At 32.2% G+C, this 12,143-nt stretch overlaps 1 long non-coding RNA gene across 1 annotated transcript; it reads right to left on the bottom strand.

Moving 5' to 3' along the window:
* Window positions 1–9,518: 9,518 nt before the first annotated feature.
* LOC111717074 (uncharacterized) lies at window positions 9,519–11,289 on the bottom strand. The gene is made up of 3 exons (XR_002768666.1): window positions 11,024–11,289; window positions 10,901–10,972; window positions 9,519–9,591 (listed from the first exon to the last, which is right to left on the bottom strand). It is a non-coding gene; the product is annotated as an uncharacterized LOC111717074 (long non-coding RNA).
* Between the last annotated feature and the right edge of the window lie 854 nt (window positions 11,290–12,143).

Here is a 12,143-nt window from a genome sequence, read left to right as displayed (position 1 = left end):
CTCCCCCCCTGTATCCGCCCTAGCTCTATGGACAGGACTAGCCGGTGCAACAAGGTTGACGCGGTCAGACTTTATGCTTCATATAGTTTGAATTTATTTTTAATTTTCTTGCATCTCACTCATTCTTACGTTATAATATGCGAAAATATCATGAATCAAAATGAGAACAAAATATGATTACAAAATGTTGTCTTTTTATCATAAACATAAAATAGATTTTTTTTCATTTAACATTTTAAAATGATTTGGTTGCATTTTTTTTCAACACATTATAATTATAACCAAGGTATGAGTAAACTAAAATTTAATTTTCAAAATTGGACAGCCATTTTTATGCTAGATAGTAAATAGAGATTCAAATTTTTACCAAACGAACGATGAACGAACAATGAACGAACAATGAACGAACTATAAACAATCGATAAGCGAACAATGAACAAACGATGAACAAATGCTGAACAAACGATGAACGAACAATGAAGGAACTATGAACGAACGATGAACGAACAATGAACGAATGATAAACAAATGCTGAACGAAATATGAACGAACAATGAACGAACGTGGAACGAAAGATGAACAAACGATGAACGAATGATTAACGAACGAAAAGAACAAAAAAACCAAGCGTGTTGACTGTTCATCTATTGTAATAAAAGATTGTATAGAAATAACAGAATTTTTAATACGTTTTTTAATGTATGCACATTGACTCAGATTTTTTTCTTTATTTCTAACTTTCCGACTGAGTAATATACCTTGAAAACTACTGACGTTTTTACTGCATAATAAATCTCAAAGAAAAGAGGGGGGGGGGGCATTCAGAATCTTACTATTTCAATTATGCATTTTTGATCTTATTCATATTATCAAGGTAGTGTAGGTAGACATGCTGTTTTATTTTATTTACTAAAAACAATTCACTGCAAACTACATAGAAGAAGAAAGTAAAGTCTATGAGAAATCACCGTTCACCACGGACAGCCGTAGTACATTTGAATTTCCGAGCCGGGTCAACCTTTCCGGTCCCAGTTTGTACTGTATCGCCCGGACATTGGGTGTAAATAAAGCAGACACTCAATAGGACAAGGTTGACGCGGTCAGACTTTAGGTTGAATTTACTTTTACTAAAGGATAAGGGGTGCGTGCGTTACAACCTCAAGACCTCCGCCCCACAGTGATCTAAAGGTCTCACGCTCTCAAGCAAAAATCGATGAGAGTTTTGCCAATTACGTCTTAAAAATCAAATCAAAAAACAAGTGCATTATAGTGCTATACATATTTAAAGGGCTACAGAAAAGCAAAAGTTACATAGAACGGTAAAATCTAAGCCCAAGGCGCGTTGCGACACTTCAAAGTCGATCCTGTCGGCTGTCCTAAAAATTAATGAGACTGTTTATAAGAAGGCTGGATTTATAGCGCCCAGCGGCATAAATATGAAAAAAGCATATTGTTACATATTAGAAATTCATAACTTTTTGTTAATCTCAATAGCTCTATAATGAGAGGAGTTATGATTAAAAACATACAAGATTTCTATCTTTGTGAAATTTTCTTTAGTTTAACGGTGGGAGAACTTTATTTCTTGTTTTTTTAATTCGGTGATGGTGATGGACCAAACCTCTGTAAAATAAAAAAGTAGATGTTATTAAAAAAATCAAAAAAATGTTGTTAAAAATCACAAGAAAATAAACAAACAAAAAAGATTATTCAAAATAAAAATGGACATAAGGGAAACAAACTCAGATTATGAGATGGAAAAAAGCTAATTTGCAAATATTCACTTTTAAAAAAAATGTTTTAAGACAATTATTATTTCTTGTATCAACATTATCATTATGAACATTATATTTTACAAAAGACGCATTTAAGGGGACGTACTTATTTGGATGCAGTAATGATATAGCATGAATGCAGAATGCGGACCCAATAATGATACAGGACGCACAATTGGGGGGACGCATTACAAACTCACACCAGCCTGGACTAACCAGGGCGAGATCAATTCGTATTCCTCTATTAAATTCAAATGTGTTTTGAACTTAAATTCAACAATCTTAAATATTTAAATCGTATGAATGATAGATATCGATAGATTACATTGATTCACTATCATTATTAAAAGTATTAAAGACGTATTTTTGACGTTTATTGGATACAAACAAACAGACACCCAGACAGACAAGCTAAATTTATATATAGATTATACAAAGGCAGGTTGCAGTAAATTGTTAACATATTTTTGTATATATACTATTGAACTAAATTTATTTATATACAGGTGAATTTAAACTGACCGTACTGGTCATTAAGGGTCAACATGAAACATGATAAGATAGATAAACGAACATAGATAAATACAGAATTCATTACAAAATACCCAGGGAAAAGGTGATGAGAGTATAGTTTACGAAGCTAACTATCTCTCATTAACTTATCATCAAATATCTTCAACCTCTCTATTTGGATTTGATCTGCCCCGGGTTTCATCCTGATCTTCCCCCTGGTACCGTTCCACGGCATGAGGGATAGCGACACATTGCGGAACGCCACCCCAACCTCTTGTCCTGTGCTGATCTCGACGGACACATCGAACATTAAATCCTCTAACATCAGCAGGGTGATGGATAACCTCTTGAATTGCTCGAGCCCTCTTATGACAGAATTCAACAGGACTCGTGTCTCCGATCTTGGGGGGTTGCCACTCCCGTCTACTCCAGACTCCTTGTTTTCTCGTTAAGTTCCGCTTGATGTCATTGAAGAGAAACAAATTTTCTCTTGGCATAGTGTAGCTGTACATCATGGGTTGGAGTTTGCAGTCAGGCATATACATCGGATGAGGTGATTCACTCCAATTCATAACACCCTCTGTGACTGTGATGGAGAGGAACATAAATAGTATCATTAACCCCATATGATACAGAGAAACACTCCATGATCTGTTCCGACTCCTTGAATTCCTTGATGACTGAATTCTCCCAGATTTTCTATTCAACTGACTAACTGTGCCGGTTGTAGGATTAGAATGTGTTGCAGCTGCGCTCAAACCAGCAGCTGGGTTGCTGTACCGGCCGGTATCGCTGCTACTCAGGCTCGGTATCAGAGCTAGATGTCTCGCCTCGCCCGCATCTATGATCCTGGCCCGCCTGCCTAGCTCCGCAACCATGTGTGTGGGTAAATGTTCCAGCATGTCTTCTCTCTCTTCTCTGATTGGTTCACTCTTGCCTCTGCAATCACAGCTGGCCAATAAACAATTCGCCGCCTTTTTACACTTCTTTGATTGGTCCTCAAGGTCCCAGCTGTCATCGTATTCCTCATAACTCACCGGTGTAATATCTCGCAAACTCCGCTTTATCCCTTCTCTTCTCCGCAATTTGCCGTTACCCGATCTCTCGCCGCACTCTGACAGCCCCCTTTTCTCTCCTTTACCCCCCTCTTCTTGCATATCCACTTCATTTTCTTGAATCTTTATCACATTTTCCCGGGCTAGGGTTGGCAGGGGCGGTTCATCTGTACCTTCCAATCCATCGTTTTGCTGGGCCTCCGCCTCCCCATTATCTCCGCCTTGCATTTCAACCTCCCCTTTAGAATACTTCAAATTATCTTAGGAACAACTTTGGCCCTTTTATGGTTTTTGGCTTACTCAAAAGAATTCGATATGGTCTGAACGTATATATAATCATCTATTAATTTGTGAGCAGGTAAGGTTAAACTAACTTTTGAGAAAATATAACATTCATCAATTATTAAGGCTAAATTAGATTCTAAAGTATGGAATACTATGTTTAAAGGATTGATATTTGAGGAATATTCTAGAAATTTGGTAAAAATTTTATTACAAAACTTTAATTACAAAAAATAATTCTCAATTAAAGATAGTGATGTTGTTCAGGGCTTGGCACTTTCTTGATTTTTGACCCAAGAATTTTTTTTACATCCCAAGAAATATGCATATGAATAGGAACAGGAATACTCTACTAGGGGTGGGAACGTGCCGACTTTTTTAAAATTTGGACACTCACATCAAAAAAAACTAGAAACTCGAGGCATTCATTATTAGTGATACATTTTATCTTTTCAAAATCACTCTGACCCAAGAATTTATGTTTTATTTTCTTAGTTAATCATTGTCTGAAAAAAATACTGTTTTCTAACATTTAGATTCTTAACATTGATTAATTTTTATTGATAGATGATCATTAACAATTAATTTTTATAAATTTGATTGTTAAAGATGATTGATGAGGGTTAGGTTGCATTTGAATATAAAAAAAAACACATTTTTTTTACAGCCAAGAACTATTAAGTCTTTGTTTGTAAATTTATGATCACACTGCTCTAATTAGTAATTACTATACAGAGCAGTGTAGATCAAATCACAAGAATAGGAACAGCAATATTCTACTATAGTGCATTTATATATATGTGCATATTTTAAATGATTTAGGAAAAGTTTAAATTGGAACACTTGACAGCAGCTTTCATTTTACTTGGATTTGGAATAGGAGCTGCAACTTTAGGAATAATAGATTGAATGTTATGAAATAGAAAAAATAGAATTATTGTCATATTAGTCTCTTAGAATATTGTTTATTCAACACCATTTAAATCTATTATTATTTGTTTAGTATTTGGTTTGGAGTTTTACTTCTTTAAGAAGAATATTATTAAATAATGCTAATGTGATAGAAACAAATAAATTAGCTGAAAATGAAGAATGAAATTTAAAATTTAAGCTTTCAATTCTGGTTTTTGTTTTGAAACAATAATCCGGAAATTTTCAGAGGAAGAATAACATCAGAAACACCTTAACAGGCTGGGAGGTCATAATCTATGAATAGCTTGGGGGGGGGGGCATATCACGCTCCCACCCACTTCTCCTAAGAAAAGGCCTTAGAGTATAGGTATAGGTTTGAAATGCATGTTCATAGCCCAATATTTTAAAGCTTGCTCATTGAAAAAAATTAGACCATTAATAGTGTTGATCCTAGGGAGGGTTATAAAATTGACAAAAACGAGAAAAAAGTAAAAACTATTCTTGTTTTTTAAACAAATATCAAAATGTGACACATGTTTATACATCTAATTTTCAAGGGCTTTTAATAAATATAGTTTAAGATGTGTAGCTGTTGTCACAAAAATGTTATGGGCTATTTTAGATTTGTTTTCCCACAGACCTGACTTTTTACTGCCCTGTTCCTTACTCTATGCATAAGACGAAAAATTTTATAAAAAATCTTTAAATTTCTATTCATTAAAAGTAAAAAATTTCACTGTGATGGACAAGTTTTACGCAAAATGTAACTTTTTAGGCAAATTGTCAAAAATTGATATTCTAAGCTTAGAATTAAACAACTGAAGATTTATTCCATACATAAAAAAAATATTAACATAGGAGTATGATAACGTGATTATACTAAACTCACATGGTTACTTCCAGTTGCAAAAAGTTTAAATTAAGAGACCAAAATTAATAAAATAGAAATTAGAGAGTGTGAAACTTGGCAATATTTTAATCCTATTAAATAATTTCAAGTGACCCTTAAAAGCTTTGCCTAATCAAGTTTGAATTATATTCTTAATTTTTTTTAATAAAATTTCTGAAATCTTTTTAATCAAATATAAAATAATGCAAGAAAGTAACCATTGCCTGAAGAATCCACTTTTAGGAAATATGCATGTCCAAAACTAAAATTGTTGTGAAAATTGTGAGATTTGAACTCTTCTTAACTGTCAATGGTCAATTATGTAAAAGTGACCAATAGGAAGACATTCCAAAACAAGATTTTTCCAGAATTGAATTCTAAGAAACACACACCATCACCAACCGTTTGATTTTTACGAAATTGCGGAATTGTGCAAAACTCTAGTTGCGGAATTGTGCAAAACTTGAGTTTCCCAAAAGCGGAATAGGGCAATTTTGCGCGAAATGACTTTTGCGATTGATTGCGCAAACTGTTGTTTTTTTGCGCAAAACTGATGCACAAAGAAAGAAAAATTTTGCGTTTCATTCCGCAAAAATTGCGCAATATTTTTGCGAATGGAAACCCTATGTATGTGGTATCATCCCATCACACATATAGGTGGGCTATTCATCATGTGGGCTTCTTGAGAAGTGGAACTAAAATTTCAAAAGAACTTAATCCCCCCCCCCTGCCTGAAGTGTTAAGGAAGAAGAGAAACCTTCATTAATATAGTTGCATTGATCTTCAAAATGTAGAAAACTAATTGAGAGTTTTATCTTGATAATAGAATTAAGAACAAATAAAATGTCATTTCCTGAAAATAATAGTTTTAAAAAGTTTTAAAAAGTTTTTCATAGTAGTAGATCAAATGAGCATGGAAACCTATGTATAAGCAATGTCTGACGGAAAACAAGAAATTCAAAGATTACTGCATAAAAATTAGTAGAGGTTTGACATGGTTTTTTTTGGAAAACTGTCTGGGTTAAGTTATGCAAAACCAGTAGAAAAAATTTCTGTTCTTAACATGTAAAAACTGAATCATTGACAAAATTTTCCATAATCCTGAATGATGAATACAATTGATGGAAAACTAATGAATAAAATTTAATGTAATAATATTAGAAATTTATTATATAGTCTTATAAACCTCAGCTAATGATTTGTTTCTTTTAAATCATGAAACTTATTTGAATTGATTAATTCTACTTTTTGTTAATTATAAGTAATTTTGATTGAATATATCAAGCCTTTTCAACAATCTTTGGAACACTTAACCCTAAATGTTTTATGGGAGGAAGGGGGGGGGGCAATAGTGTCATTACCTGACACTTAGCCCTATCCTTTCACCTTATGGTAATTAAAATTAAAAAGAGGTGACATATTTACTGCAATATTACTTTTATCAATAAAGTTTTGCTTAAACAGGGAAGTAACGGTGTAACCATTCAAAGTATTTTAAATAACCTTTATCTAGATAAACGAATAGATGTATATTTGTATAAATTTTACAAAATTTTTAAATATATATTCAGGGTACATGGGGTCTTTATAGACCAAATTTAAATCTCTCCAAAAAAAAATTTTTTTTTTGAAACATGTTTTTTCATTAGATAAACATGTTCTGACGAACATATTTATCTAATGAAAGCACATTTTGCAGAACTGAACTATTCCATGCATTTTCTGAAGCTAGAACAGGCACTCACAACTTTTAGAAGCGGCATATTGTTGAATGCTAATGCGATTTCAGTGATTGTTTTGTGTTGTTCAATTTATGATTATCAGTGAAAAAAAAACAATGTTTTAAAATTAATTTCTTCCATGACTAAAAATTGATTTCAAAATTTGTTAATAGGGCTGGGCGCGTTCCTGGTGGAATGATCGTTCTTCCCCGAACAAACGAATGATCAAGAACGATCCCATCGTTAAAAAAAACGAATGCTTAGAACGCGTTCTTAAAAATATTGGAATGATTAGTAAAAGAATGGAACAGAACGGTAATTGCTGGAAAAGAACGGTTAAAATCGTTAACGCGTTCTTATTATCAAGAACTTGTTATAAATGGGAATGCATTTTAAATCACTAATGTGTTTTAAATCCTCTAGAAATAGTTAAAGATTTGTTTATTTCATCACCTGACCCCCCTCCCCTCCCCCCACTTTAAACATATTAGCACCCCCGCCCCTTCCCCCGCTCTCACAAAATTATACATCGCTCAGCCCAAAAATTATTTAAGCTTATTCTTTTAACCCTAAATTAAAAAATATAATTTAAAGTATTATTTACAGCCGTGAGGAACTTTTTAATAAAAAATCAGAATTGTTTTACTTTTTAAACAACTCTTTTCTATAAAACTTTTGTCTTGGATGTAATTGTTTGTTACTAAGAATGGAACGGGGGATGAAAACGTTCTTGAATAAGAACAGAACAAGAGGGATGCAACCGTTCTTCAACTAAGAACGCCAAGAATGGAGCGGAACAGGAATACTGTTCTTCTACTTAGAACGGAATGGAACAGGATGGAATGGAATGAGAACGGAACGATAGAAAAAAAAAGAACAAGAACCGAACGATTCAGCTGAAGGCCCTCATTCTAGAATGGAACAGAATGATTTTAAAAAAGTCGGAAAGTGCCCAGCCCTACTTGTGAACCAAACCAAACCAAACCAATAACCAAAACAATATATTGCAAGCTTTAACTCAATAGGTTATATTCTGAAATGAATGTCATCTTCACACAGAAAACAACAATATTCAAAACATAAAAAATGGAAATTTTAAATTTAATTTTCGCACTTTATTATTGAATTTAAAGATTTTTCAGAAATCAATTAATTTTTTTAAGTCATTTCCCAACTTGTTTTCCATACTCTTTTTAATTTTGCAGCTCACTAGTCATAACATAGTACATACACTAAAGCACAACAGATACTAAAATATGAAAAAAGAAAACTGGAGATCCTGTCAGAAAGCAATATGCAGAACTGGAGAAGACTAACATGACCTAAGGATGGATTCTGGATCAAAAGTTGATGTAATCTGGGAAGGGAAAACCTTTTATTAGAATAAAGGAATGTTCATAGATAAAATTGAACCATATCACAGATCACAAGGTGGTATCCAGAATGTGACATATACTTTTTGAGAAGATGCACAGGATCCAGCTAAGAAGAAAAAGAAGAAGAAAAAAAAGCTTTGTATGGACCAAGTTCTATAATGCATGACTGAAGCAGGAACTTAGTTTAAACCCTGAAGATTTTCTGCATTGTACTTAAAGAAGGGGTTAAATAATATTCTTCTGTCCTTGCTAATACCATCTAGCAGGGTTCACAGACACTTTATTTTAGGCAATGTTTTTATCATTTAGAATAAAATATACAATAGTAACAGTATTTTTAGTTGTGCTAGTTGTGATAGTTATGCCTTGATTTACGTTCCCAACTACCAGATTATGTCGGGTTAAGCTTGCACCCTGTAATTATTGTATTGTATCAAAGAGTGTACGGAAATGTTTTTATATAAGTTTAGAAGCATTTGTTTACCAAATATATTTCAATCTTAAATTTTACCACTTCATTTAGCTAATTTATTTGTTTGAATTACATTAGTTATATCTTACAATATTCTTCTTAAAGAAGTATAATTCCAAACCAAAAACTAGAAAATAATAATAGATTTAAATGGAATTAAATGAACAGTGTTGTAGATTAATTAGACTAGATTGCTTATATAGTATTAACCATACTATAATTAAACTAATGTAATTAACTATAATTAAAAATAGTAATTTATCTTTGTCAAATATCCAAGCTGGACAAACCTTTGCAGTCCCAGTTTACACTGTACTGCCAATTTACGATTACTACAGCAGCAGACCTGTGTACTGTACTAGATACTACCCAATAGTACTTTAGTTATAACAAATTTCATTAAGCGTCTTTACTAGAGGGTAATCTAATTTATCAAAATTCAGCTTTTATGACAAATGAATTTAGGGGCTAAAGTTATAAAGATTCTATTTATACTGTTTCATAAAAATTCAATCTATTATTCCTAGAGTTGCAGCTCCTATTCCAAATCCAAGTATAACGAAAGCTGCTATCAAGTGTTCCAACTTAAGCTTTTCCTAAATTATCACTTATTAAAATATACATTTGCTAGGCTTTCAGGGTTCTTTGCGAACATCTTCTTTTTTAAATGTAAACATTTTCTCTAATGCTAACACATTTTGCCTATTCTTTAAATTGGATCGGCACTACTCTGCACAGTATTTGATAAAGTGTAATAAACTGTAACATAACATTGAATTTAATATTGTGCAAACAGGGATTATCTTTAAGAGCCTGTAAAATTGTTATTTTAGATCTAAAATATGACCCATTGAATCGGAAATTGTTCTATCAATAGTGGTCTAAATCTTGAAAATACAATTTGAAGCAAGTCTGTAGACCATTATTCAAAATTGTGCAAGCAGAGATTATGTTATTTTACCAAATTACTCTCACCAGTTGGAGACTTTAAGAGCCTATAAAATTGTTAGTTTCAAATCTTTACGCCTAAAATTGGACTTATATTTTAAAAATGGTCTTAATCTTGAAAATCCAATTACAAACAAGTCTGTCTGTTTTTTCAAGACATGAATATAAATTTTTGTGTAAAAATAGTAGGTTTAAACAGATCTCTCAGCAAATACATGAACAATCTGAAAGCTTAGGCTTGCTCCTATTATTATTTGAACTTAATATTTTTTTATTTTTAATAGATATAATTAATAATATGATACATATGTCCATATCATGTGACCAGTATACTGCACTGCGATTTGTATGAGTTCTGGTTAATGATACTGACATACAAATAAGTATCAATTTTATATTTTATAAATGAAAAATTATTAAATTCAAATAATATGAGAAGTACTCCTGTGTTTCTTACACTCCCCTGGGATATAGTCAATTTCAGATTGGTTGTGTATTTGCTGATATTAATCCATTTAAACTTACTATTTTTATACAAAACTTTATATAAATAGATTTTTGAATAAATTTGACAGTTTTATATCAATTTCTTTAGACAGAAACATCAGATAGAACTCGCATGGGTCTCGATCAACTCCTAAAATGCTAAGGTTTCAGCCTATACCCCTTTGGTTTTCCCTTTACAGTCCGGGAATATTTAATTCTTCCCTGTTTGCAAAATAATTAACAATGGAATGGCACTCGAAAAAGCAGTCATTGCTGGCAACAGAATTCCAAATTGAAACCCTAAATCAAGCTGAATGTTTACTCTTTAGAACAATGAATAAATGAAAAGTCAACAAACAAAACAAAATATTAGTTTTTTACATACTAACTCTTTTCAATTAAAAAGAAAATCAAAAATAAATAATTATTATCATTTAATATGTTTTATTTTAAATGTTATGAAATTTTCACCAAATTTGAAGAATATTCTGGAAACATTGGTTTTCCATTTATAATATTCCATATTCTCCTTTCTAATTCACTCTTAACAAACAATGAATGATATATATACTTAATAATTTTATTTTTTCTTACCTGCTTACAAACTAATACATGATGATGTATATGTTCAGACCAAATAGAATTCTTATGCATAAGCCAAAAACTATAAAAGGGCCATAGTTTTTCCTAAGATAGTATGAAGTAGCTAATGACAATATTAATAATACAGATCATTGATAAAAGAATTTTTGTATAGATATCTTACCACCTTTTGACCATTATTACCAACATAAAATTTCCGAAACAGAGTGAAATTAAGTTACTCAATGTCCCTTGTGTAATATTTATATTATTAATTAGCAGATTAAAGTTAATAAGTGTAACACACCTGTACAATGATAATCTTAATTAAATTATCATATTATTTCAGTTTGGTAACCCATCCTGGAGCCAGCCTAGCTTTTGCTTGAACAGGACCAGGATGAGGGTCAAATGCATCTGGGCTAGAAGAAAGTGCATTGTCCTGGTATGCTTCAATCTGTGTCTCAATTGCAGCTGTCCTCAGCCCTGTAGCCTGTTAGTGTAATGCTTAAAAGTTTAAATAAGAAATGCTAAAGTATAAGAAAAAATTATTTACAGCTTAAAAAAAATTGATAATATTTGATACTACTGCCATCCTTCTGCCTCATATAGCAATTCAACCTTCCTCTTCTGTTATTCTTTAGCCTGAGTTTCTGATTCATGCTGCCTTGTGGAGCAAGCCTATTAAAACATGATTTCTAGGGATGGCATTTTTTAACAGACCAAACATCTGAATATACTGTACACAAGGCTGTTTGCTATCCATCATACTTTCCTTCCGATCAGTAACTATATTCAAAGAGCTTAAGCTGTCATGCTTATATGCCAGATTGCTTGCAATCTGAGCTTAGCTCGGGATCTGTATAAAGACTGAAGGGGCTACATCAATGAAACTATCCAATCTGAGCTTAGTTCCAGGTTCATATGAGAAAACTGAGCTAAAAAAAGCAGCAAAATGGTTTTCAAGCAAAATATTTGACACTAATTGTCTCCAAAACAAAGTATATAGTATAAGGAAATAAAAATATGCACTTTGACCACAACAGTTGTAATATATCAATAGGAAATGAGGTACTTGAAAGAATTGGCAATGACTGTGTGAACAAATATTTCAAATTTGTTGGACTAAAAC

The sequence above is a fragment of the Eurytemora carolleeae genome, unplaced genomic scaffold (genome assembly GCF_000591075.1).
Source record: "Eurytemora carolleeae unplaced genomic scaffold, Eaff_2.0 scaffold2348, whole genome shotgun sequence".
Classification (NCBI taxonomy): Eukaryota; Metazoa; Arthropoda; class Copepoda; order Calanoida; family Temoridae; genus Eurytemora; species Eurytemora carolleeae.
This window is presented reverse-complemented; position numbering and strand designations above follow the sequence as displayed.